Raw genomic sequence first — 24497 nt, 5'->3', positions numbered from 1 at the left:
CCCAAATTAATTTACCTATTTAGTGCCATACCTATCAAGCTACCAAAAAACTTCTTTACTGAATTAGAAAAAACTATAACAAATTTCATTTGGAATAACAAAAGATCAAGAATTTCAAGGGAAATAATGAAAAAAGATGTGAAGGAAGGGGGCCTAGCAGTACCAGATATTAAACTATACTATAAAGCAGCAGTCATCAAAACAATATGGTACTGGCTAAGAGATAGAGAGGAGGATCAATGGAATAGACTGGGGATAAATGACATCAGCAAGACAGTGTATGATAAACCCAAAGAGCCCAACTTTTGGGACATGAATCCACTATTTGACAAAAACTGCTGGGAAATTTGGAAAACAATATGGGAGAGATTAGGTCTAGATCAACATCTCACACCCTATACCAAGATAAATTCAGAATGGGTGAACGACTTGAATATAAAGAGGGAAACTATAAACATGTTAAGTGAACACAGAATAGTATACTTGTCAGATCTCTGGGAAAGGAATGACTTTAAAACCAAGCAAGAGTTAGAGAAAATTACAAAATGTAAATTAAATGGTTTTGATTATATTAAACTAAAAAGTTTTTGTACAAACAAAAACAATGTAGTCAAAATCAGAAGGGAAACAACAAATTGGGAAAAAATCTTTATAACGAAAAACTCTGACAGGGGTCTAATCACTCAAATATACAAGGAGTTAAAGCAATTGTATAAAACATCAAGCCATTCCCCAATTGATAAATGGGCAAGAGACATGAATAAGCAATTTTCAGGTAAAGAAATCAAAAGTATCAATAAGCACATGAGAAAGTGTTCCAAATCTCTAATAATTAGAGAAATGCAAAACAACTCTGAGGTATCACCTCACACCTAGCAGATTGGCTAAAATGAAAGAAGGGGAGAGTAATGAATGTTGGAGGGGATGTGGCCAAATTGGGACATTAATGCATTGCTGGTGGAGTTGTGAACTGATCCAACCATTCTGGCTGCCAATTTGGAACCATGCTCAAAGGGCTATAAAAGAATGCCTGCCCTTTGATCCAGCCATACCATTGCTAGGTTTGTACCCCAAAGAGATCATAGATAAACAGACTTGTACGAAAATATTCATAGCGGCGCTTTTTGTGGTGGCAACAAATTGGAAAAGGAGGGTATGTCCTTCAATTGGGGAATGGCTGAACAAACTGTGGTATATGCGGGTGATGGAATACTATTGTGCTAAAAGGAATAATAAACTGGAGAAGTTCCAGGCGAACTGGAGAGACCTCCGGGAACTGATGCAGAGTGAAAGGAGCAGAGCCAGAAGAACTCTATACACAGAGACTGATATACTGTAGTAAAATTGAATGTAATGGACCTCTGTACCAGCAGCAATACAATGACCCAGGACAGCTCTGAGGGATTTATGGTAAAGAATGCTACCCACATTCAGAGGAAGGACTGCAGGAGAGGAAACATATAAGAAAAACAACTGCTTGAACGCATGGGTCGGGGTGGGCATGATTGAGGGTGTGGACTCGAAACTACCACACCAATGCAACTACCAACAATTTGGAAATTGGTCTTGATCAAGGACACATGACAAAACTAATGGAAATGCGCATCGGCCATGGATGGGGTGGGGTGCGGGGGGGGGGGTTGAAGGGGAAAGGTGGAGCATGAATCATGTAACCATGTTAAAAATGAATATTAATAAACGTTAAAAAAGTGGAAAAAAACTTTTATTAGTTTCTCTAACATTGATCTGATATCCTAAGATGTGACTGTTTAAAAAAATTCTTTTTAAAGCACCAAACTGAAGCATAAGAAGCAAGTAACATAATCTGATGGAAGTCTGTAAAGTGATTATAAATTGGTCCATATAGAGTAGGATTACTTTAAATATGGAAGGCACCAGGAACTGAGATAGAGTAGAGACAACTAAGAAAGTTTTCCTATAGAAGGTGGAATTTGACCTAAGTGTTGAAAGAAGCCAAAAATGCTAAGAGGGAGAAGAAAAGAGAACATTTCGGGCATGGCAAACATCCAGTGCAATGGTGTAAAGAGAGCAGAATATTGTGGTGGCAAGGAGATCAGTGTGGCTGGATAGTAGAGTACATGGAAAGGATTAGTGTGCAAAAAAATGTGAAGAAGGGAATGAGCTTCAAATATCAAAATTTGATGCAAATATATCATGCTAGAAACAATAAGTAGTCACTGTACTTTATCAAGTTAATGGAGTGACACAGTTAGACCTGTGCTTTAGGAAAATCATTTCAGTAGTTGGGTAGAATTAAGGGAGTAGAGAGATACTTGAGACAAAAAGTCCAGTTAGAAGGCTATTATAATAGGGGGCAGCTGGGTACCTCTGTGGATCGAGAGCCAGGCCTAGAGATGGGAGGTCCTAGGTTCAAATCTGGCCTCAGACACCTCCTAGCTGTGTGACCCTGGACAAGTCACTTGAACCCAATTGCCTAGCCCTTACCACTCTTCTGCCTTGGAGCCAATACACAGTATTGATTTCAAGATGGAAGGTAAGGGTTTAAAAAAAAAACGAAGACTATAATAATAGACCACGTGAGGAACCGAACTAGTACATGATGGCTATGTGAGTAGAGAAAGGCAGACATATATGAGAGATGTGATAGGGAAAGAAATGGCAAGATTTGGCAACTGATTGGAGATATGGGGTAAACAAGAGTGAGGAATTGAGTATGACTGAATTTGCAAGCCTAGGTGACCAGGAAAGATGATGTCTTTTATAGTAGTAGGGATGTTAGAGAGAAGAATAATGAATCCCCAAATAGCATGACTAACAAAATGGAAGATTAGGCATTTTATCCAACCTTCATGACTTCTCAGACCTCCAAAATAGAAATTGTGAAGAAGAGATAAAAATAATTTCAGCCCTCCCCACAGTATACAATAAGAATCCAATGAAGGTAATGATTTAGCTCAGTAATGGTCAAACTTTTTAGAGGGGCCAAAGGAAAGGAAATGCTCATCTGTCAGTCTGTTTCTAAGGCAACTCTTTCGAAGTTTCATTGTATTGTATCCCACTCATTGTATTCATCACATTAGGAATAATGTTGGAGGAGTGCAGGGTTGGAGGGGGAGATATAGAACATTTCAGGGGGCTATATCTGGCCTGCAGGCCATAGTTTGCCCATCACTGGTTTAGTGAATTAAGAATAGAAAAGGCTAAATGTTATCACTCAGCACTATTCTTCTTTGAATTTTCCAACTGCAGGGCTCCAAAAGACAAAGCTTATAACAGAGCTCAATTCTACACTGGCTTTTCCCCCAGTGCCTTGGAAAATCAAAAGACAGAAACTTGCTTGTGCTAGTATAGCAAATATGCCAATCCTTTGTGTCACAACAAGAGTTCTGCCAGGAAACTGAGAAACAGAGGGAACTGGGAGAGGAAACATGTGGCTTAGTGGCACTTCACTAAACCTGAAGAAAAGAGCCTAGCATCCAGGTGGGACCAGTCTCTCCTCTATACCCCACCTCCTGAAAGTCTGCTGGTTCTACGTCTGAGCCTGGAAAACCATGAATTATTAAGCATAAGAGGAGGCTAAGATGACTTTAAGGTTTAGCCCCCAGGGAAACTGCCATCAAAGGGAAGGGACTCAGAAAGTAAGCAATAAGAAAATATAAAAGGGAAGAAAACAAAGATTGAAATTACTAGAGAACCCAAGAGGCACATCTGAACAGATGACATACTGTCATTTTTGAGATTATACGCCAGTACTGCTTTTCTAATCCTTTTATTGACTATGAGGGCTATTCCATTTTTTCTAAGAGATTCTTGCCCACAATGATCACCTGAATTAAATTCACCTATTCCTTTCCCTCTAAGTTTACTGGCACCCAAATGCCAATGTTTAAACTTTCCATCTCTAGCTTACGTTGGTTCATAGATCTTATATTCCAGTTTCCTATGCAATATTGATCTTTGTAGTATTGGACTTTACTTTTGTCACCAGACACATCAGAGTCTGAGCTTCCTTTTGGCTATAGGCCAGCCACTTCATTTTTCCTGTAGCTACTTGTAGTTTTCCTCTGATCTTCCCTAGTAATGTGTTGGACACATTCTGACCTGAGGGGCTCATCTTCTGTGTCATATCTTCTATCATTTTAATACTTTCCAAGGGATTTTCTTGGCAAAGATTCTGGAGTGGCTTGCCATTTTCTTTTCCAGTGGATCTCTTTGTCTGAACTCTGTCCTTCTTGGGCCGCATAGTTGAGAGTTTCATTCATAAGCTCCTCTGCCCACAACAAGACAGTTATCCAGGAGGGGTATCATACCTTAGATGAGGGAAATCAGAGTTCCTGGAGGCAACTGATGCCCAGAAGTGTAGGAGAGCACTGACTGAGAGAGGGAATTTCCAGCCAAATGGGAAAAAATGAGCATAGGGAGGGAAGATCAATAATTAATTGCATAGTCAGGAACATAGTAGGAACATTCCTATTATGGAATAATATCCTTTCATCACCTGTAAGAATTGGCATTTCCAAGAATGGGGTATAATGGTAAAAGGGGTCCAAATGCAAGATTTATAAAACAATAATATTAAAACTGTTACCTTGGAATCTCTAATTCCAGGAGAAATAGGGAGACTGAAGAGGTACTAATAAATAAAAGGCCATGAATCAAAGTACAGTAATCTAGAATAAACAGAAGGGTAAAATGAATAATGAAAATGAGAGAAAGAAAGATGATTTTGAGGGAAAGGATGATGAGTTCTATTGTAGACATACTAAATTTCAGATACATATAAGACATCCAGTTTGAAATGTTTAGGCAATTGGTGATATGGGAATAGAACACAGGAGAGAGACCAGTGATAGTTATGTAGATCTGTGAGTCATTTGCTTTTAGGCCATAATTGAATTGATGGAATTTGGTGAAACCTCCAACTGAAATAATATACAGAGAAAAATAAGAAAGCCCAGGACAAAACTTTGGGGTACAAATACAGTTAGTGGCCATGACAGTGGAGGGAGACTAAGAAGAAGCTGTTGGAGGAAGAGAAAACCAAGAGAGAGGAATCAGAAAAACCCAGAGAGAAAAGAGTATTTGGAGAAGCTGGTCAGCAGTGTTGAATGGTGCAGAGAAGTCAAGCATGAGGAATGAGAAAAGATCATTAGAGTTAATAGTTAAAAAGAGCATTGGTAATTTTGGAGATCATTTTTACTTGAAGGATGAGCTCTGAAGACTAACTGGACCTGCCCTTCAGGTAGAATGTCCAATTAGAAAGCTGTTGCAGCTGTCCAGGTAAGAGGTTGACACAAAGTATTTACAATGTTTAGAAGAAAGAAAATAACTCTACATGTAACCTTAATTCCATCTCCCTATCTACTGGTTCCTTTCGAGATGTCTACATATCTAAGTCTCCTCCATTCTTTAAAAAAAAAAAAAACAAACAACTTACTGCATTTTACCATACAACTACCTATTATTCCCCTCTTAGAAGAATTCCTTGAAAAAGTCATTGATTTTATTTAAAGGATGGATTAAGGTGTGTTTGTAGATATCTGGAATGGAACCAGTAAATAAGAATTAACTGAAGATGAGGACAATAGAGATGATAATACAACCATCTACTGGAAAAGATGTAAGGGGATGAAATTAATGTTACATGTAGAATGATTTCTTTTGGTGGGCAGGAGGGTTTCCTTTTTATAAGAGACCAGAGTTAAGGAGGTGATATGAGATCAGGGATATGAGATGATGAAGAGAGGAGAAGAGGGAACTCTTGGTTAATGCCCTCCAGTTTTTTTTGGTGATGTCTGAGGCAAGATCCTCAGTTGAGAGGGAAGAATGAGGAGTAGTTGTGGGAAATGAGCAGAAGAGACTTTGAACATTCATTGTGTTGAGTTGAATAGAGAATTACTTAGGCAGGGGCAGTAGTATTGCCTTGCTTCAGTGAGGTTCAAATTAGCCAATATAAAATTTTAGTGGATGCCTCAACTCTTATATCCCTCTCTTACCCCCTCCATATCTCTCCGAATCCTCCATATTCTGTCAGTAGCCATGTCCTGCCATTTCTACCTTTGTAACATCTCTTGCATGAACTAATTCTCTTCTTTTCTCAGACACTGCTGCTATCTTGGTGCAGCCCCTCATCACCTTACACCTAGACTATTATAGTGTTCTCCCAGCATCAGGTCTCTTGCTACTCTAATCTATCCTTCATTCAGCTGTCAGATTGATTTTCCTAAAACATAGATCTTAATATATCACAAAACTCTCCCCCTTCTTGCCCTTTGCATTTTTTTTAGCTCCAGTGGCTCTGTTATCTCCAGGATCCAATATAAAAAATCTATTTCACTTTTAACGTCCTTTATAACCTGTCTCATTCCTACCTTTCTAGTCTTCTTACACTTTAGACCCCTTCAGATACTCTTCAATCCAGTGACACTGACCTCTTTGCTTTTCTTAGAACTTGATCCTGCATCTCTTGATTCTAAACCTTTTCACTGGCTGTTCCCTATGCCTGAGATACCTCCATCTTCTCCTCATTTCTGTGGCTCCAGATCTCTCAAGTCCCACCTTATACAGGAAGTCTTTCCTTCTAAAATTATCCCCAGTTTATCCTGTTTATATCTTTTTTTTTTTAACCCTTGTACTTTGGTGTATTGTCTCATAGGTGGAAGATTGGTAAAGGTGGGCAATGGGGGTCAAGTGACTTGCCCAGGGTCACACAGCTGGGAAGTGGCTGAGGCCGGGTTTGAACCTAGGACCTCCTGTCTCTAGGCCTGACTCTCACTCCACTGAGCTACCCAGCTGCCCCCTATATCTTTTTTTGTACATTGTCTCCCTCATTAGACTGTGAGCTTCTTGAGAGCAGGGATTTTCTTTTTTTTTCCTTTGTTATATCCCCAGCCCTCAGTACTTGGCACATTGTAGGTAATTAATAAATGCTAGTTGACTGATCCAGCATGATTTTATAATTTCCTAATTTTGTTCAGCGACATGTAAGTGGAATCAAAGGGATCAGATGGTGAAAGTAATCTAGGGTTGTGGTTTGGCAAGGTTTCATTGCTGTTTGGACAATGGAATAAGGGATTCAATAGTATAGGATAGTGTCAAGTTAAACTGGTTCACCAAGGGTTTGGAATTTGAAAGGGAAGACAGTATATCCAGTGCAGGAATAAAGACCTAGGATAGTATAGAATAGATTTTTAACCTGAGCTATTAGGCTCCCAGAGAATCTATGGATAGACTTCAGGGGATTCATGAACTTGCATGAGGGAAAAAATTACATCTTTATTTTCATTAATCTTTGATTTCTTTTTAATCCTATATATTTGTGTATTTAAAAGCATTTTTTCTGAGAGAAGTTCCATGGGTTTTAAAAGAATGTCAAAAAGTCAGGAAAAACAGTAAATACTCTTGGTAAAAAGGGTTTAGAGATCATGATAAGGGCAAAGAATAGACTTAGAAAGAAGAAGACATAGGGAGTTTTGAAATTATAAAAGCTTACCATTCTATAAAGTAGTTTCATGGGGTCTTTAAGCATGGAAATGGAACACTTTTGGGTGATGTCATGTTCAACACTATGACCATTTCTGTGAGTAACTAAGGTGGAGTGCATCACTAGCATTGAATAGCTTGAGGGGGTGGGAAGTTGGGATGTTGGAAAGAACATTATCATATATTTTGAATGTCCCTAGAATGAGGACAAACTTGAAGTGGCATGGATATTGTAAACTAGAGACGGCACTTTGAGGAAGAAGGGAAAACTTGGAAAAGTAAGGAGACAATAGGAAATGGTTAATAGAATCTGGATTGTATGAACATTCAAACTTCATGAACCCCAGAAGAAAAAAGGTTGTTAAGTGATGGCAGTAGAGGGAGGGAAAATCTGGAAATATCTCTGGGGATCAAGGTGTACAGTGATTTCCTCAATCCCGCCAGTTAGTTTGAAATATGAATGACAGTGCAACCAAAATATAGGAAAAGGCTAGTCAGAGATGCAGTTAAACATCTTAGGGGAATCAAGTCTTATTGAATGCCATTTGGAAGAAACAAAAGAAAAACTAGTGTTAGATGAGAGGATGTTTGTGAATTATGAAACTCCAGAGGGCATGATTGAAGCATCAGTCAGTTCTAGACAGGTGGAGGGAATGAGAGAGTGGGCAGCTGGTGTTAAGAGGATATTCTGTTCTTGGACTATCAGGGGTTTCATATCATAGGAATGAGGAAGAATAAAAGGAAATGGGATTTAGGGTATCTCAGTGGGGAATGAAGACAGATAGAGCAATAATGATCCTGAAGGCTGATCATTAAATGATCCTCTAGGTTTTGGCATAGCCCTTAGTTGCCTGATCTATCTTGTTACTGTGTCCTAGAAGGAGGCTTCTGGAATCCCATCTTATGGAGGGCATGAACAGGAACCTATTGTGTCCTGGGAAGGCTTAAAATATGCTTAACAGAGCTGTGAATTTCAAGAGATCTGCAGGCCTGACAAAGAGGCAGGAAGTAATTTCCTTCACTTTGATTGTCAACTCATTGAAGGAGTAACTTATTCTTTGATTCTTACAAATATCACCAGCATCTAAATTTATCAGCAAGTCAAGTCAATAAGAATTTATTAGGCACTTTCAAGTCATTGTGTTAAAAAGAAGACATAGGTTTGCATTGTGGCTAATAATTCCTGAGGAGATGGTTCTCATTCCTCCAAGATAGTTAGTGAATTTGGAATTCCAAGTACTATTTTTGGTATGTTTTGTGCATCATTTAGCTGAAAAATTAAGTATGGTGAAAAAAAAACAAAACCTCTGCACACTTGTGTTCATTATAAAATCCATCTAACTGAAAAACTAATCCTGAGCAATTTTCATTTCGGTATAATTGCATTTCCATATATCTTGTCCCATGTAAATGTTCATAAGCAATAGTTATATTCTTTTCTCTGATGTTGTTTACACCGAGTATTTTAACTAAATGCTGGTTCCTACTTTACATAGTCTTTTTTGAGTTGTGGGTGGAAAGGAGTCCTTCTTTTCTATAAAGTTTACCAAATTATTTTAGGCTGGGGCTAGGATCAAAGGTACTTTGTAAGTATAAGATATTATCATTTTTATTATTTTAATCTCTTGCAAATTGACTTGAGGGGAAGGGAATATGTGTTGATTTTAGAGACTTAAATGGTTAAATTAATGACTTAATAACTTATGATTTAATCTTTAAGTTGTTGAAGCCTTTCAAGGTAGAGTTTAAGTGAGTGGAAGGCCAAAGAATATAAAAATAAGTGTCTATACAAGCTTACTCAGAATTATTCAGACTTATGATTCACACTGTCTGGATCTTCCATGTACCTTACAGGTATAAAAATGTCTATTTGCTTCAACTTTATAAAAAATTTAGGATTATATCAGATTGCTTCTTTTTTTGGATTTCCTTTGAGGGGGGAAAAGAAACATTCTCTTCCCTGAGACTTAAATACATAACAGGAATGAAAAAAAGATGTCTCAGGAATATATTAGAAATATTGCAAAATCTCTCCCTGTGAATAGTTTCCACATTGTTACTTAATGATAGGTTGACAAAGGCCTGAGGGTTCAAACCAGTCCAAAGATGCTGAGTTTTCCAGGTTGTAAAAGATCTCTTTCTGAAAGGGAGATACAAATGCCATTCTTTGATATTTCTGGTTTATCTTCCACCACTGCCCCTTTTTCTTTACAAATGGATGGAGATGTTTTAAAATGTTGACTTTTCAGGCCATTAGTGACTTGTAAGATTTTATATTTCTTGGGAGGATGATTTCTTTTCCCTCTTATTAGGGAATAATGACTAAATGTTCAGTTTCAGAGCATTCTTAATATTTTCCAGTGGCTGTAGTTTGCATAATTCAGAAATGTAAGAAAATCTCATTCATTTGGATTAATTATAGAGAAACCCCCTTGAATAATTATTTTAAAATTTTAAATGATTTTTATTATTTAAAAATTTTTAAAAAGCAGAACTAGATTATAAACAAACATTTTCATATACAAAGGCCTGAAAATGGTAGTTGAAAATGAAAATGAAACTGCCAATCTACCACATAAAATTTAAAACAATATTACCAAGGGGCATCTGGGTAGCTCAGTGGAGTGAGAGTCAGGCCTAGAGACAGGAGGTCCTAGGTTCAAACCCGGCCTCAGCCACTTCCTAGCTGTGTGACTCTGGGCAAGTCACTTGACCCCCCATTGTCCACCCTTACCAATCTTCCACCTATGAGACAATACACCGAAGTACAAGGGTTTAAGAAAAAAAAAAACAATATTACCAGCCTTGCCCTATTTATGTCTCTCTCTGAATACCGCCTGATTTCCTCTTTTCATTTTTAAAATATTCTATTCATACTCTTTATCTTGTTTCTCTACTTTTTTTTTGGCATCACCATCCCACCCGTTGTCTCCTTTCCCCCTGCCCCCACCTCCATAAAGTTTTCTCATAACAAATAAAAAGACAAGCAAATCAAATTTATATTATAATATTCATGTGTCTGCAAATGTGTCTTATCCTGCACCTATAATCCATCACCTCTTCCCCAAGAGTGTTTATCAGTAGTCTTCTAGAGTTTGATAGGTTATTGTATGGATCAGAATTTTATGTCTCAAAGCTATCTTCTTTTAATACTGTGATCACTTTGTAAACTTTGCTTGGTTCTGCTCACTTAACCCAGATCACTCCAGATTTCTCTAAATGTGGCCCTTTAGTCACTTTTTTAGAGTACAATGCTATTCCAGCTCATACCATCCATTTCCTAGATTAGCAATCCCCTACTTCTTAGTTCTTTGTACCACAAAAAGTGCTTCTATAAGATTTTGTGCATATGTATCCTTTGGGGAGTAGATACCTAAAAGTATTTCTAAGTCAAAGGGTATGTAAAGCTTAGTGACTCTGGAGCTATGGTTCCAAATTTCTATCTAGAATGGTTGGACCCTTTCACAATTCTATCAGCAATGTACGCCTTTCCTCCAACAGTCCCTCTAGTCAGTGTAATTTTCCTTATTTGTCATTTTTGACAATCTGACAGATGAGAGCTTCAGAGTTGTTTTAACTTGAATTTCTTTTATTAATTATTTGAAGCATTTTTTTCATATCTTTGTTGATGGCTTGCACTTCTTCATTTGAAAACTGACTCTTCATATGTTTTTACTTTCTAATCTATTTGGGAATGATTCTTATATTTATATATTTGTATCAGTTCCCCATTAAAAGTTAACAATATGCCAGGTACTTCACTAAGTGCTGAGGATATCATGGAAGGTAAAAACAATCCTCTCTTTTAAGGAATTGATACTCTAATGAAGGAGGCAGTTGAGAAAATAACTAGGTAGATTTAAGATACATACTAAGTAGATGGAAGATCACCTCAAAGAGAAAGGCACCAGTAGCTGGGGAAACAGGGACAGGCCTCTTGCAGAAGGTCCAATCTGATTGGCCAATATGAGAGTAAAGGAAAATAATAAAAACTGGGACTAATACACTGCTGGTGGAGTTGTGAATTGATCAAACCATTCAGGAAGGCAACTCGGAACTATGTTTGCTCAAAAAGCTTTAAGAGACTGCCTGCTCTTTGATCCAGCTATACCACTGCTGGGTTTGTACCCCCAAAGAGACAATAGGGAAAAATACTTGTACAAAAATATTTATAGCCATACTCTTTGTAGTGGCAAAAAACTGGAAAAATGAGGGGGTGTCCCTCAATTGTGGAATGGCTGAATAAATTGTGGTGTCTGATGGTGATGGAATATTATAGTGCTGAAATGAATAATGAACTGGAGGAATTCCATGTGAACTGGAACAACCTCTAGAAATTGATGCAAAACGAAAGGAGCAGAACCAAGAGAACATTGTAAACAGAGATGGATACACTGTGGCACAATCAAACATAGTGTACTTCTGCTACTAGCAATGCAATGATACAGGACAGTGCTGAGGGACTTATGAGAAAGAAGCTATCCACATCCAGGAAAGAACTGTGGGAGTAGAAACACAGAAGAAAAATATATGATTGATCACATGGTTCGATGGAGATATGATTGGGGATGTTGACTTTGAATAATCACTCTAATGCAAATATTAATGATATGGAAATAGGTTTTGAACAATGGTACATGTAAAACCCAGTGGAATTTCTCTTTGGCTCTGGGGGAGAGGGAGGAACATCAATCATGTAACCATGGAAAAATATTCTAAATTGATCATTAAAATTTTTTAAAATTAAAAAAAAAGATCTAATCTGACCCATGTGTTGAGGGAAGCTAGGGAAACTAAGGTATAGTTGGGAGGGAGAGTATTCCAGTGGGGGGTGGGGGTGCTGCCAGTATAGGGGTGGGGGTAGTGCCAGTGCAAGTGCTTGGAGTCAGGAGAAATGTCACATGTGAGGAACAGCCAATAAGTCAATATGACTGGATAGGATAGAGTTTGTAGAGGGGACTGTTTTGTCTTCCTTGGGATCCCCAACATTAAGCTCAGTGTCTTGACATGTAGTTAGCACTTAATAAATAAATGTTTTTGACTAAATCACTGGATCTTGTGAACCTAATCTGTTTTATTGTTCCACTTTTCAATTTTTTAAACCAATATCAGATTTCTTTGATGATTACAGTTTTGTAGTATAGCTGGAAATCTAGTATTCCTTCCATCCTACTTTCTTTTAAATCTCCTCTGGAATTCTTGATTTTTTTTGTTTCCCCAGATGAATTTTTTTATAATTTTGTCTAATTCTCTAAAGTAATCCTTTGGTCATTTGATATAGTACTAAATCTCTAAATTATAGTATAGTATAGTATAGTATAGTATAGTATAGTATAGTCATTTTTATGATAATATGACCCTAAAATGAGTAATTCCTCACCACTTACTTTCAAGAAGCAAGAAACCAGTATTTAGCTCCACTCTCAGCCTCAATCCCTAGCATTTTTCTCAGTTTTCTGGTTGCCCCTTGTGGCTTCAGACCTCTACTAGTTTATTTTTCCTTTTTTTGTTTTATATAGTTCTCAGTCTGGGGCTGGTTCCATTCATTCTCTGCTCTGACTTTAATAGACCACAGAAGGATACTGGAGATCATGCTGGTCTTAGGCCCCTTACACTTCCTCCTGAGACAGATGCTGAATATGCCCTGTCTCCTGTCTGGGCTCTCAGTTCTCTGAGGAGTATACTGCCAGACTCCCTTGATCTGTGTAGTGACCTCTCTAGGGGTCTGTCACCTGCTGATATTTGACAGGCCAGGGCCAGGATCTGGCTCTAGGCACAGTATTACTGGAGCTAATATTGCCTTGTGATATTCATGTTTAAAGTGCTAGGTGGCTTTAGATCCACTTGTGAGAAATTATAGTCCTTTCATTTCCCCAGCTCTGTCAGCTTCTGGTCCTTATAATTTGAAAGTTTCCCTAGCACGATCCTTTCCTTGCCTCAATTGCTTATGCATTAATCTGAATGGACTTTGGCTTCTATAGTTAAATCTCTCTTTCTCATCCCTGCCTCCTTCTGTTCATCATTCTGTGCAATTCTGGACTTCATTGACTTCTGATTCTTTTTAGATTTCTTCTCCATTGGTTTTCTTTGGGCTGTTTTCAGTTTATGTGAGAGAGCTGGGCTTCTGTGACCTTTTATGATGCTATCTTAATCAGAAAAATCCTCATTTTATTTTATTTATATATATATACATATATTTACACACACACACACATATGCTAAGCCAAATATATTCTGTCTTGTGATGTTATAGGATCATAAGACCCTAGATTTAGAGCTGAAAGAGAGTTTAGAGGTCGAGTCCACCTTCCATCATTTTATGGATAAGAAATCTGGGGGGGACAGAAAGTTTCAGTGATTTGTCCAGGACCCCTTAGCTAGTAGGATCTGAGAGAGGATTTGATCCCAGGTCTTTCTGACTTGAGTTCCAGAGTTCTATCCTTTGGACCTATTTTACTGAGTAGATAAAAATAATTTGTAATTGGTGTTTTAATTGCTTGGGATCCTACTTAAACCACTTGAAAAGTCTGTTTTCTTAAGTAGTTTACACTTTCAGCCTTCAGTACTTTTAAGCTGCTTATTATTACTAAACCATTCCTTTATAGATAGCAGAAAAGGTAGGGTGGGATTTCTTCTAGCCAAATGTTTCAATAAAAACACTGGTCTTGCACTTAGAATTACCAATTTCCTATTTTTGCAGGTTTTTCATATCCTATTTATTCCAAAGTATTCAGTAAACGAGATTGAAAATCATAAATACCCCTTTCACTGTTTCATTAGATCACTGATAAAATACAGATTTCTAACTGTGGACTTAAAATCTTTCAACCAGCTGGCATATGATGTCAGCTTAGAAGTGGAGACCTCCTCAAGGCAAAAGTTCTGACTACCAAAACTATGGTTTTGAATTACATTTTCTTTACCAAGTCTTCCCTATCAATTGAAAAGGAGAATGCTCTCTTATATGATAGAAATAAGAAAGAAAATACAGTTTGTGCTATGCTATATCACTGTCTTCTTGGGCTTAGTCTTATATTTATGTGTAGAAACCAATAGAAAAATGGGGAAAAGTCTTTCTATTTCTGTGGATTTATTGTAACCAATGATCACCTTTTATTGCATTTTATTATAAATTATTTTGCTTCTTCTTAAGAGGGACATGGGAATAAGACCAAAGTAGAATTTAAGTTTATCTTTTTCCCTAATGCTGATGCTTCCTAGGTTATAGAGAGTAGATTAGAGAGTATATAGGTTATAGTTAGAGATAGTAGATAGTTGAGTAACTTTATATAAGTAAAATATTTGAATACGTTAAGCAAAGGTCTATATTTCTATAAAATGATCTACCACAGATGTATGATATTATAGTTTTCAAAGGATTGAAAATTAATGGAAGACTGTTTTCACTAGCTTTACAAGAAAGAAATAATCTTCTCTGAATGTCCTTCTATAAATCCCATTGCAAACTGGTGTCTGCACTAAACAGAATGGTGGTGTCTAATCCTCCTCCTTTCATGGCTTAGTCTATACAAAGAGCAGAGCTAGAAATTGGATCTTTTGACATCAGTTTCTAAGCAACAAATTTTGGATACTTTTGGTTAACATCCTAATATGTTTTGTAGCTTGTTTTGTTGAGATTTGTGAATCTTTTGACTGTAGTGAGTGTATTCTCAAGGAGTCTAATAAGTTTGTATCTTTAATACTGCTAATGAACTACTACTACATGTCTATATGTTCACATAGATTACTTTTCTAAAAAATTTACACTGTATTTCACAGCTCTTAGCCAATTAATTCCCAAAGGAGGAAACACAAAGTATAGTTCTTTGACATAATGGTAAAGCAGTAATGTACTTCAATTATTATTAGAAGAGTTCTAAGTTAAGTAAAGCTTGTGTTTTTTAATTCTACTGATTTCAGTTCAACGAGCATTTGATAAGAAACTACTATTTATGGAATGCAATAATAGGTACAGAAAATAATACAAAATTTACAAAAGACACATGTCCCTGCCCCCATTTAGTTTATCTTTTAGTAGGTTCACAAAATACTTTATTTTGGGGGCTACAATGGTGATTTCATGTGTTTAAGAAGTTTTTATATTGGCTTTCTCATAGACATCTCAAACTGTCCAAAACACAATCTTTTCCTCCAACTTCCAAAATATCTTCCAAACTTCTTTTATTTCTCTCTCTCTTTTTTTTTAAACCCTTTCCTTCTGTTTTGGAATCAATACTATGTATTGATTCTAAGGCAGAAGAATAATAAGGGCTAGGGATTAGGTGTTAAGTGACTTGCCCAGGGTTGCACAGCTAAGGAGTGTCAGAGGTCAGATTTGAATCTAGGACCTTCTATCTCTGAGTCTGGCTCTCAATCCACTAAGCCACCTAGCTGTTTCCCCATTCTAAGTTTTATGGAATTACTTTCTTCAGTGAGCTCTTTTTCCATTTGGCCAATTGTTTTTTAAGATGTTATTTTCTTCATTACTTTTTTTGGTGCCTCTTTTACCAAGCTGTTGACTTTCTTTTCATAGCATCATTTTCATTTTGTCCCTCAGTTTTTCCTTTAGCTCTCTTATTTGATTTAAAAAAATTTTTTTGAGATCTAGGAATTCTTTTTGAGCTTGTGTCCAATCCACTTTTTTCTTTGAAGCTTTATGTGTAGTTTTTATATTGATGCCTTCTTCTGAGTTTGTATCTTAATCATCCCTGTCACCATAGTAGATTTTAATTATCAAGTTCATTTTTTGTTGTTTGCTCACTTTTATAGCATATTTTTTGCTTTTTAACTTCATGTTAAAGTTGGACTCTGTTCCCTGGCTTGTGGGGGCACTATCCCAAGATTAAGGTTTTTTGTGCTGCTATTTTCAGATCTAGATCTGATCATATGTGAGTTTATAAATATTTCCAAGGTTGTATGATCAAAGGAGAGATGTGGTCAGTGCTCTCCTGGCCTGTGTTCTAGTCTTTGCCAGGGAAGGGACTTTATTCCCCTGCAACAAAAAGTGCTAGAGCTTCTCTTGGCCCTGGAACTGTGACCAAGTCCCCTTCTCATCTGCAGCCACAAACACTAGTGTTCCTTTTTGCCTTGGAACTGAAACCAGGGCTCCTGCTCTTTCGTGGACCACCATAGGGATTTTTCTCTGCCTTAGAACTGTGATCAAGGCCTCTGTTCCCCTGTGGTCACAAGTGCCAGGCCTTGAAACAGTGGCCTGGAACTACAGGCAATATAATAGAGTCTTGCAAACAGTGCTAGCAAAGGGTTCCCTATAATCTGTCCATTTGTCTGACCCCTTGCTGTCTCTGGGATGAAAGCCCCAAAGCTACTGTTGCTTCTGTCACAGCTCTCTCCAAGGCCCATTACTGGTGTTGTTACAGCCTCTGCTGCACTCCCAGCTGACCTCCACATCAGTGTCACAGACTTCTATCAATTTCCTAAGTTTTTTTAGGCTGGAAAAACGTCTCATCCAGACCCTTTCTTGACTGCCACTCTAGAATTCAATTCAAGGCATCATTTTAGAGTTGTTTGGAGGGGAATGCTGGGAGAGGTCAGCTGAATTTCTGCCTGTATTCTGCCATCTTCCCTTCATCTCCTTCCCCTCCTTCCAAGTATTAAGTGCCTACTCTGTCCTAGGCATTGAGCCCCTGCCTTCAAAGAGCTTATTCTGTTGGGGAAGACAGACAGACAGACAGACAGACACACACACACACACACACACACACACACACACACACACACACACACGAAATACAAAGTGGATACAAAGCAATTTATAGGAGGGAAGTATTAGCAACTGGAGGGGGATCAGGATAGAATTCCTACAGAAGGTGACACGTTAGTTTAGCTCTGAAGCAATCCATGACTTCCTAAGGTAGAGATGAAGAGGAAGTCACCACCCTGATTGGTGGATGTCAATTCCAGTTAGGCTGGAATATGAAATGAGAGAGGGAAGAAGAGATGGTATCAAGGGAGTTATGAACAATAAATTTGAAAAGGTAGGTTTGAATCCAGTTGTGAAGGGTGGCTTAAAAAAACTTAAATAATTTTTTTAAATAAAGTTTAAAAATATTTTTACATGTAATTGAAAAAAGTAAAATTTAGAAAAAAATAAAAAACAAATTGCAGAATTATATTTAATCTAGTGACAGGAAAAAGCTACTGGAGAATGACATAGTCAGACCTATGCTTGAGGACTGCCAGTTTGGCAGTTTGGTTTCTGTAGGGTGGATTAGAAAGGGGAAATATTAGGTACAAAGTAATTGTTAATATTGCCCAGGATAATGTACTGCATTGGAGAGTTTATGAAGTGAAAGAAAAGCAGGGAATACGTTGTCTGATAGACTGTGGAGGTTAAATGGACATGATTTGGCCATCAGTCAGCAAGTGCTTTTTAAAAGTAATTAAATTTTTAAAAGCCCTTACCTTCCATCTTAGAATCAATACTTTATATTGATTCTGAGACGGGAAAGCAGTATGGGCTATGGCAGTAGGGTTTAAGTGACTTGCTCAGGATCATACAGCTAGGAAGTGTCTGAGGCCAAATTTGAATTCAGGACCTCCCCTCTGTGAGCCTGGCTCTCCATCCACTGGGCCACCTACCTGCCTCTTTTTATTAAACTTTTATTATTATTAACCTTTATTAAACACCTACTATGTGCTGAGCACTGAGACTAATAAAATATGATGGGTGAGTAAGATGAAAGAGTCAAAGATGACTCTGATATGGTGAAACTGAGTGACTAGAATAATGGTGACCTTACTTAAACCACTGAAATCAAGAGAAAGCTTGGTGGGGAGATGGAAGAGAAAGAGGATTCTTCTTTGGACAAGTGAAGTTTGAATTGACTACAGAACGTCCACTTGGAGATGTCTAGTAGGCAGTTGGTTTTGTAGGACTAGAGTTAAAGAGAGAGACTGAAACTAGATATATAAACATGGGATTCTTTTACATGGTGATGCTAGTTTAAAAACCCTGGGAACTAATGAGGTGAGACCAACTGATAGACTGACCTTGATTCCAACCCAGGCATGAAAATAGAACTGTAGCTAAAAACCCATGAAGGAGAGATCAGCTGTGTCAAATGCTGCATAGGTCAGGAAGTATATGGAATGGGAGAGAAATTTCAGTGATTTATAAACAAAAGATATCAATAAAATTTTATTTTAAAAAGCCAATTGGAAAGGTGAAGGGAACATTTTTATTTGAGGGGGAAAAGGACTCATATTGCTAAGGAAGGAGATATGAATGAGAAGAAGGAAAGTGGAGGCAGTGGCAGTGAGTATAAATAACTTTTTCTAGGAATTTGTCAATGAAAACAAGGAAAGAGGCAACATAAAAGCTTAAAGGACAGGAAGGTAAAGTGAGAGGTCTTATGGAATGAGGAGAAGATTTGGTCTTGGTTGTTGGCTCCAAGAAAGGAAGAGAGGGAAGGAGAAAAGGATTAATTAAATCCCTACTATATGGCAGGCACTGAGCTAAGTAGTTTACAAATATTATCTCATTTGATCTCCACAACAACCCTGGGTGGAAGGTACTATTATTATCCCCACTTTATAGTCAAGTAAACTCAAGCAGACAGAAGTTAAGTAACTTGTAGAGGGTCACACAGCTAGTAAGTTGAAGATGCATTCAATCTTAGATCTTGACTCAAAGTCCAAGCTTTCTAAACATTGCAATACTTGGCTGCCTCGGGAAAGGAACCAGTGTAGTGGATAAAGAGAATTAAAATTGGAGAGAAAGAATAAGGAAAGGGTCAAGCTCCCAGGAAGGGTGGAAGATCAAGGACACAAGTAGATGAATTTGCAAAAAGGGGCATTTCTTCCTTTATGACGGTAATAAAAGAAGGCAGAGCTGGGGATGTTATGGAGTTGATTCGAAGTGTAGAATTGGAGGTAAGAAGGAGTTTGTGACATGTGGCCTCAGTTTTTTCAATAACATTTGAGATGAGATCCTCCAAGAGATTAGGTATGAGAAGAAAAGGTAGCTTTGGAAGAAAAGCCATTTAAAACAATGGTCATTGGCAGCACTCTGGGAAGAGAAAGACTTGACCTACAAAAGGAAGGACCCAGTGGGCATTATGTAACATACATTTGTGGGTACTGTAGAGTTGCAAACCCAATGTTATTCTTATTTTATAAGAAAGGGTTAGAAAGTTAGTCAGTGACAGAGTGACAGGAGTTCATGGTGAAGCTAGGCCTTATGACTTTTCCACTGGCTGGTAGTTGTTTTTTTCCATGACATGTTATGTATTTTTATTTTTATTTTCATTTAGTGGTTTTAGTCATCACTACTTATTGAGTGATTGTTTAACTCATGATATATTTATTATGTAACATCAATAATAGTCAATTTTAGACTGTTGGGTCCCAAATTCTCAGCCCTTTGACACTGGAATTTTAGGGTTTTTTTTTCCTTATGCCTTTCTACTTTCCTAAGCCAATTCACATAAAATTGCAGTGGCTTTCCTGGCTAAGTTTTTAAATGCCTTTTAGCCCTTTAGCCTGGCAACTAATCTCTTATCATTTTCCAGTTAGTGGAGTGTGAGTGTTTTCTTTGTTTGGTTTCTGCTGGAGTCCAGGGCAAAAGAACCAGTGGAGAGAAAAGGCCTGGGAATACCAGGAGGAAAATATTGAAAAAAAATGGAATATAACTATGGAATATATGCTGAAGCATATCCAAAGATCTTAAAGAAATAATGCAGGGATGTGCTGGTAAACATTTAACAACTGACTTTTAGGGACAGGAATCCTATTTAGGATACATTTTAAAATTTAACCTGCATTATTCACATTTTCTCCAATACTTACGTCTAAAAAACCATCAAAGAATCAATCAAGCCCCAGTTTATATAGCATTTGCCGATTTCTGAGTCATAAAAGCTCACATTAAAAATTTAACAATCAGTTCTCTGAAACTTTGTTTTGAACCATACCAAATACTATACCCAACAAACATCTCTAGTTGTGTTAAGTGGGAGAATCAGCATGTGACTATTAAGAGAGAGACTTAAGGGTATGCATGTTTGACCGTGTACTGAGAGCATAAATTACTGGAATTCTCCATAAGGAAATTAGTCCCAGCCTAAAGACCAGCAGAAGATGTTTTTCATGCAATCACTGTGAACTTGAAAGTAGATCAAGTTACAACTCAGACTGCATTTTCATTGTCAAAGTCAGTAGGTTGTAGAGATGGTTGCAGGAGCCAGGCTACCCTCCCTGGCTACTAATTAGCCCATTAGCAACTCATTTAGCTACAGGCCTTGAGAAGTTATTGCCTGTGGGCTACTGCTAGCTAAAGCTTTTTTCTCCTGGGATGCCAAGCAATCCAGTAGAACCACTCAAGTGCAGTTTATTGCTTTGTGAATTATATGATGTGAGTAAGCTGAGAAGAGTTCTGAGCACAGTCCTTGGGTTCTGCCTACCCTGTCCAACTGGGAGCCTTTTTGTATAAGTCCCAGATGGACTTAGGAAAATGTACCTTTTAGCATTATGGGCTTCTTTGGTGCTTTGAAATAGTTTAGATTCCAGAAACTTAGGTAGCTGAGGCAACATCCTGGAAATCCTGTTTTGGTTCAAACCTATAGGAAAGATGAGAGCGAGAGCACAATGTAAACATGTACTTGCATCAAGGCTTTCAGTAGGATTTTGAAAGTTATTTTCATTTCGACAGCAAGAGAGTCAGAGAAAGAGACAGAGAAACAGAGAGAGACAGAGACAGAGGAAAAGGTGGGGTTTTTTGTTGTTGTTTGTTTTGGGAGGAGTTTTTTGCCCTTCTGCTCTTTCTTTCTGAGGCAGCTGGTGATGGGGTGGAAGTCAAGAAGACCTGAGTTCAAATTCAACCTCAGAATCTTATTAGCTATTTAGTCCTAGGCAAGTCATTTAACCTCGGCCTGCCTGAGTTAACTTAACTGTAAAAGAAGGATAATAATAGCACCTACATCCCAGGGTTTTTATGAGGATCAAATGAGGTAGCATTTGTAAAGGTGCTGTACCTGATGCATGGTAGGTACTATATAAATGCTTATTTCTTTCCCTCTCCTTTTTTGCCCTCCCCACAGAGTGCAACATGGTATAAAGAACTTTAACAGGGACACTTCAGAAATGTTCCATTTTTTACAAACTTAACATCCTTATTATTGAGTAATTATATATGTATATTTTATTTTTGGTTCCAAAGGAGTCAATATTATGACCAAAAGGCTATGGGACACTCTTTATGATTAAACCAACCTTTTAAGTCTGACATTCAAGCATCCTCATGATTTGCTCAATTCCCTTAAATTAAGCCCCTCCAGAGGGAGATGAGGGAACTAGTCAACAGGAATATTGAGAATGCCTGATGAATCCATAGGTGCAACTACTAAACATCAGAGGAGTTTACCAACCCTCCCCTCCCCACCATGTGCTTTTGCCTGGTTTACTTACGGATGTTCACCGGAGACTGGTGCATTTAATGTACAGGACTCCCCAACTCCCTTTGTCCTCTTGGGTATAAAATAGGGCAAGCTCTCAATGCTCAAGAGATACACCTATCAATTTGTGGTACTGGCAGAGCAGATCAGCTTTAGATTGGACTTCAGGTGCCAGCAAAGTGTTCTGTATCAGATCAAAAGGGATGCAGGTGTCTATGTCACAGATTGACTTATGTGTTCACTGTATTCTTTGTTTTAATATCAATAAATTATAACCAGGTAAGTTCCCTGTAAGCTGGAACTGTGCCTTTCTTCATCAAATCATAACAGACTGCCATTATAGATAGTTACCAGCCTGCCTTTCCAGCTTTACTTCATGTCACTCTACCCTCCAACCATGCCATACCACTTATCTCTGCATACACTTGCTCCCTTCCCTGCTACCCTTCTTCCTTAGGTTCAGTGGGGATGACGTTATCTCTGGTAGCTAGAGTTTTGACTGTGAATGGGCTTGAGCTAATTCCATTTACACAGTTCCCAGTGCCAAGAATTCCTGCTTCTTGCCACTCTCTTTCTACCTGTTGAATTCCTACACAGTCTTTTTCTTCACACAATACTTTATCTCCCCTCTCCAAGCCTTTGCACAAACCATCCTCCATACCTGATATGCATTTAACTCTACTTCATAGAATTCCTCTCTTCAAGATAAAGCTCAAATACTACCTTCTATAGGAAGATTTTCCTGGTCCCCATCCTGCTACTGCTCTCCCTAACTACTTTATATTTAATTACCTTGTATTTATTATGTATTAAGTGTACATTTATTCTGGATGTACTTATATATGTACTTTTCTTCCTTAATAGAAGAAACTTCCTTTTCTTTTGAAAGTTCTTTAAGAGTAGAGATTGTTTCATTCGGGATATTTATATGTCCAAAACCTAACACAGTTCCTAGTACACAGTGTTTAAAAAGTGATTATTTCTTATGGCTTCCTTTCTCTCAACTTTGAGAGAACACTCAAATCTTTTATGCACTTACCACTTGTCACTTTGGATTATTATCATTATTATACCTGTTTGCATCATATCCCCAAATAGACTGTAGACTATGAGAACAAGGGCCATATTTTATTCTTCTGGGCCTCAGATTCCTCATTTGTAAGATAAGAAGATTGGATTTCCAGCTCTTGATCTTTGATCTCAAGTTTGTATTTCTCCTCAGCACCTACTTTGGTAAATGCTATAAGCCAGTGTTGGTGAAGGTATGGCACACATACCCCTGCAGCAAAGAGGGGAGCTGCTCCGTTCTCCCCACCCCAGTCCCTGAGGACATTTTTTCATATGCTCTTCCCCTCTGCCCAGCAGCCTGATGGGAGCACTTCCTCCCTCCACTCCCTGGGTTAATGAGGGGGCTCACAGGCACTTGAAGTTACAGTTTGGGCATGTATTCTCCAGGTTCACCAAAGGTGCACTAGGCACTTAATACATATTAACTTGAATTAAATTGGATTATCCCTCCTCTCACTTCTTATCAGTCATCCCATCCCTCTCCCATTTGACTTCTCTCTCAGTGGACTGTGATCTGGGGATTTGTGTCTTTTACCCCAAGTATCCCCCCCCCCAGTAGCTAGTCTTTCCCTTAGATTGTCCCTGATAACTTGCCCAGATGGTAAGTTGTCTGCTGCCCCATGGAAAGGAAAAAACAAAACAAAACTTCTCAATAGAAAGACATGTAGTCCCTTTGTGTCCCTTTCTTGCTGGTTTTGAGAAACATATTATATACATGTTACCTATCTGACCTCAGACAAGCCATTTTACAAGCTTGAACTAGAGGATCTTGCACAATCAAAAATTAGGAAATTTCCAAAATAAAAAAAAAATTATTTTATGATGTTCTACCTCGATGACTGGGAGAATAGAAAGCTAATACCTAGACTTAAGGAAATCAGGAAAGAAGCTCTTTGGATGATGGAGCAATGAAGTGAGTACAATTTTAGACAGGCTTAATTAGAAGTGATAAGAGGCTATCCAGATGGAATTATTTGATTGGCAATTAGAGATGCCTATAACTGGAGTTTCATTTTTGAATTGCTTAAGGAGAAAACCAGAGCTACAGGGAGATTAACCTGATGGTAGTATATAGAATATATGAGAACTTGGGAGGACACTTAAGAGTCTTCTGTAATAATTCAAATAAAAGTATGTGACTGAGGGGAACAAGAGTGTGGTGTGGTGGAAAAAATCTTTGAATTTATAGTCAAAACACTTAGGCTTGAAACCCTTTTCTGAAGCTTATGACCTGTTTGATTGTGGATGACACTTTACTTCCATGTTTCCCAGTTTCCTCATGTAAAACAAAGATTAGAATTAAAGGCCAAAAAGTTCCTTATTTATTAAAATACTACAATCCAAATAGGAATTGAAAAGAAGACACAAATATCAAAAACATTTTGGAAATAATGGAAACAGAATTGGTGAACTAACTATATGATAACCATAAAAGATAAATTTCATATCTTCAGAAAATTTACACATTTGTTTTGGCATGATGGAAAGAGCATTGGAATAAATAGGAAATCTGAGATCTAGCAGATTTTGGTTAACTAAATACACCACCGTAGT

General features: G+C 37.8%; 1 protein-coding gene across 1 annotated transcript in view; it reads left to right on the top strand.

Moving 5' to 3' along the window:
• The window catches only part of NSF (N-ethylmaleimide sensitive factor, vesicle fusing ATPase), a 188112-nt gene that overhangs the window by 120693 nt on the left and 42922 nt on the right, over positions 1-24497 (top strand). The window lies entirely within an intron of this gene.

The sequence above is a fragment of the Gracilinanus agilis genome, chromosome 4 (genome assembly GCF_016433145.1).
Source record: "Gracilinanus agilis isolate LMUSP501 chromosome 4, AgileGrace, whole genome shotgun sequence".
NCBI lineage: Eukaryota > Metazoa > Chordata > Mammalia > Didelphimorphia > Didelphidae > Gracilinanus > Gracilinanus agilis.
This window is presented reverse-complemented; position numbering and strand designations above follow the sequence as displayed.